The sequence below is a fragment of the Idiotropiscis lumnitzeri genome, chromosome 1, assembly GCF_059441095.1.
Source record: "Idiotropiscis lumnitzeri isolate Australia: NSW breed Sydney's pygmy pipehorse chromosome 1, RoL_Ilum_1.0, whole genome shotgun sequence".
NCBI classification, from domain to species: domain Eukaryota; kingdom Metazoa; phylum Chordata; class Actinopteri; order Syngnathiformes; family Syngnathidae; genus Idiotropiscis; species Idiotropiscis lumnitzeri.
In genome coordinates, this window is record NC_142391.1 from 46654354 (window position 1) to 46658781 (window position 4428).

General features: G+C 43.0%; 1 long non-coding RNA gene across 1 annotated transcript; it reads left to right on the top strand.

Moving 5' to 3' along the window:
* The first annotated feature begins 631 nt into the window (after nt 1-631).
* On the top strand, nt 632-3942 carry LOC148344815 (uncharacterized). Its single transcript, XR_015844713.1, has 3 exons — nt 632-728; nt 3676-3729; nt 3840-3942. It is a non-coding gene; the product is annotated as an uncharacterized LOC148344815 (long non-coding RNA).
* Nucleotides 3943-4428: the final 486 nt, after the last annotated feature.

The following is a 4428-nucleotide window of genomic DNA, read 5'->3' on the forward strand; positions in this document are numbered from 1 at the left end:
ACTCTATTAACCAACATTCATCCAACAATTATGCGCGCTCGTTTTGGACACTGCATTGAATTAGAGCTTGATAAACCCACACACAAAACATACAAAGCACATTAACGGCTACATTACGTCGGTGCCACTGTGTGATGTATATCTTTGCTGCTGTAACACTGCAAATGTCCCCGTTATGGGACAATTAAAAGACATCTTTATCTTTAGAAATTGAAGATTCACTTGCGAGGCCATTTTCAACACGGACCTTTCAAGAGAAGCTATATCGTCCAACACTCGGTCAGTGCTGTCTAAGTGCTTTTCTGTATATTGTTTGTCCACCCGTGGTGTCATAAATTATGGTATTATGAGGGGGATTTATTCAAGTAGGACGAAGTAGGACTTCATTGAAGGCCCAGGTGTGAAATGCATGGCCCTCCACTGGTTCAAATAATATCTAAAACTAAATTACCAGTTACATGTGCAATTTCAATATTCAACAATTATCTCAACACAATAAAACAGAAAAGCCATTTCCGGGTATTTTACAATTCAGTCTTCATTGGGGAAAAAACATTCAACAATTTGCTTTTCTTATTTAATACATAGTTCAGCACAGCAGGTGGCGGACAAGCACCTTAAAACGTCATTCGCCTACACAAGGAAGAAGAACATGCCCGAGGCGCTCCCGTGTCCTCGTCTTTCGGTCAACCTGAGAATAATGTTCTTGAGGATTAAAGTTTATAAATGTAAGTATGATGTGATTTTTTATTTTATTTTATGTTGTTGAACAGTGTTTTTGTTTATTTTATAATTTCGTCATTAAAAGGCTGTGGCGGTTGGAGAGTCAGCTTCGTGTTAGGGCGTGTTAAAGATCCCGATACCCACACTACACCCTCATTGAAGTATATACGAGTAAAATTATTCGAGCGCGCAGCCAAAGTATATTGTCCACAATTATTTGCGGACTTAACCAAAATCCCATTGAACTGGCGATGTTCGGTGGAATTCTTGTGCCCATGCTGAAAAAAATTCTCTTCAAATGTACATATCGAATTATGACATTATGATAAACAGTTGCATGTGTGCAATTTCGGTCACTCTTTTAAAGTCACCTACGTGTTTTGTCCGAGTGCAGCTAGCGTACTTAGCGACCTTGTGTGCATGCGCCGCAGATTGTGAGAGCGCCTCAAATAGTACAAATGAAGCTATAGCTTGTTCCGGTGGGTCCCAAGCCAGGGTTTTTTCCTAACTACCACATTACTTAAGTTTTAATATCACTCTCAACGTCAAAATTGTTACAAATAAATACATAATGATAACGTGCCGCCAAGCTCGATGACATAGGAGGCGGAAGTTGGTGTCGTCACACGCATTGTCCCAATTTTGCAATATCGGTACGCTTGGAACCTGTGCTCTGCAACACCCCATGTACACGTCAACGAGGAACGTATGATGTAGAGTGTTTATTGCGATTGGGCCATTCTTTGTCACGGTCTTCTCTCTGACAAATTGGCATATTTAGCAGCCAAAATATAATGAGCCGTTGCTGTGATAGTAGTTGCAGCCCAAGGTTATTTTAGTAAACGAAAATGAACTCAAAACTTGAATAGAAAAAAATAAAATTCGATAATGAAAAAAATACAGGTGAACCCTCGGTTATCGCGGTTAATGGGGACCGAGACCACCCGCGAAAACTGAAAATCCGCGAAGTAGCGGCGCACCTTCAAAAATGCTTAAAAAAAAAAGTGCGAAGTAGTGGTGCACCATCAAAAATGTTTAAAAAAAAAAAAAAAAAAAAAAAATATATATATATATATATATACACGGGTAGAGAGAGAGAGAGTGAAATTCATGCTATAACAAAAAAAAAAAAATTATTATTAAAACTTATTATTTTTTTATTCCCCAGCCATTATTTTTGTATTTATTCAATTACTTCTTTTTGTATTTTTTTAATTGCTTCGACCTTTACCTGCTGGTACGCCGTCCGGTGTGCCCTGTGAAATGAAAGGTGGCATTCTTCATTTATTTTTTTTATTCATTTATTCATTCATAACTGACAGCCTCGCGCTCCGCTCGTGCTCGGGCGGAAGAGGTGCTCCTCTTCGGCTTAATTGTCATGCACGCCGGACCTGCTCCCCCGAAGCGTGTCTCCGTTCGATTGAACTCGGTTTCATTTCGCCCCGCCCGTGCCCGGGGAAGGTGCTCCTATTCGGCTTAACTGTGACACACGCCCGCCCTCCTCCCCCGGAACTTCCATTCGGTTAAACTTAAGGGCCGCTTGGCACCGCCCGTGCCCGGGGAAGGTGCTTCTCTTCGGCTTAACTGTGACACGAGCATGCCCTCCTCCTCCGGAGCTTCCATTCGGTTAAACTTAGGGGCCGCTTGACACCGCCCGTGCCCGGGGAAGGTGCTCCTCTTCGGCTTAACTGCCACGCACGCCGGCCGGCCTCCTCCGGAGCTCTCGTACGCTCCCGAACAGAGCGAAATGTCGCCCCGCTAGTGCCCGGGCGGAAGTTGTTCCTCTTCGGCTTAACTGCCACGCACGCTGGCCGGAGCTCTGGTACGGTCCGAACCGCGCGAAACGTCGCCCCAAATCGTGCCCGGGGGAACGTGCTCTTCTTCGTCCACTCTCCTCTTCGCCCACGCTCTTCTTCGGCGCATGCCGGCCGTCTAACAGCTCCAGCGCCCCGTCGTGCCGCTCGGCGAAACTACAATGCCCCCGAATATTTTTTAGACCCGCGAAGCACTGAACCCGCGAAAGGTGAACCGCGAAGTAGCGAGGGTTCACTGTAAAATGAAAATGCTCTTTCAAAAATTAAAACTATCTAAAACTAGTGATGGCAAAATGAAGCCCCATAAAGCAGCCAAGCCCTGCAGGGAAATACTTCACACACGAATGGGCTTCGAGATGCTTCATTTTTCTTGACTACGCCATCCCGTGGACAGAAAAATATATAACATGCTTGGTGCATGCAATAAAATGGTGAGCTGTAAATCATGCTCTGCTTACCAAACAATATGTATTTGAAGAGTGATTTTAATTGTTCTGTTTTACTTTGTCTTCTCACTTCTCCAATATTCAGACAGCTCCGCCGAGACCAACGTTTCACCCCCACACTGATATAAAATGGACCCAACCGTTTGGGTCTCTTTCCAAATTTGGTACCAAAGCCTCCCCCACAGTGCGGCAGCTATCTTGAATTGGCCCGTTCCCAGAGAGTTTTACTTCATTCAGTGTCATTCAGTATTATTCAAAATCTTTCAGTGTCATTCCAAATCATTCAATGTCATTCACGATCTTTCCACATCCTTCCACCTGACATCGTTCAGTGTCATTCCACATTCTCTTGGATATATAACATAACATAACAATAACATAATCCTGGGTCAGCAGACACCTAATTAATGTGTTAATACATGATACATTTTTATATAAGCAACACTTATGATTGTAACGTATTTTTAATTCTTTCTAGGCGGGAACTGTCCGAACAAAAAATTCATGCAATTTGTAATTAGACACTTTGTCATACAAAAAGTCACTCAGGGCAAGAGAAAAAAAATTGTCACTTGCCCAAGTTGGGCAAGTAATTTGGCCACTCGGGCAAGGCAAATTTTAGTGGCACTTGCCCTATGGGGAAGCAGTTTTTAAAGTTAACTTCGAACCCTGTGATGGTGTCTTGTGACCAGTCTTTATCAGCTGATGTTCCATGAAGGCGTGCCTTACCTGTCACAAGAATGAAGGCAAGTCACGCCCCCCGCTGTCCGTTCACTCCGCCAAGATGCTGCTCCAGGTGGTAGAGAGGATGAAGGCTCCCTTGTCTCTGTTCATGGTTTTTATGCCTCGCTTGCAGATCTCAATTGCTTCTTTGATCCAGCGCTGTAGTTTGTTCTCTCCGGTGCGGATGACCCTGCCCTTCTCCCAGTCCATGATGTGGTTTTCCCTTTTGCAGTGGTCAGTGATTGCTGATTTGTAATGTTCATGTTGTGCTTGTTCTTTTACTGCTCTGATTTTTTAATTTTTTTGACAGGTAAGTCACACCCTCATGGAACATCAGCTGATAAAGACGGGTCTCAAGACACCATCATGCGACACTCTGAAGAAGGCGAAAGACTCGCCGAAACATGTCAGGTAAAAAATTAACCTAAAACATAATTGTCTGCTTTTAATGAATCTGTCAAATATCAATAATAAGAAGACAAAATGAACCTAATACAAATAAATGAATGCTTAATAACTCCCCTGCACATGCTCCTAAAAATCCAAACCTTCACCTGTAAATAAAACGTCCCGACCTGAAGACATCTTAATGTTATTATTTTGTTATACACACAGCGCCGCCAAGTGGAATCAAAAATGTGTTTTTATTTTAATTTTCACATACTGCACGGTGCCCTTTTGACGAATCCGACTGAAAATTTGTCAGAAAAGACTCAAGACAA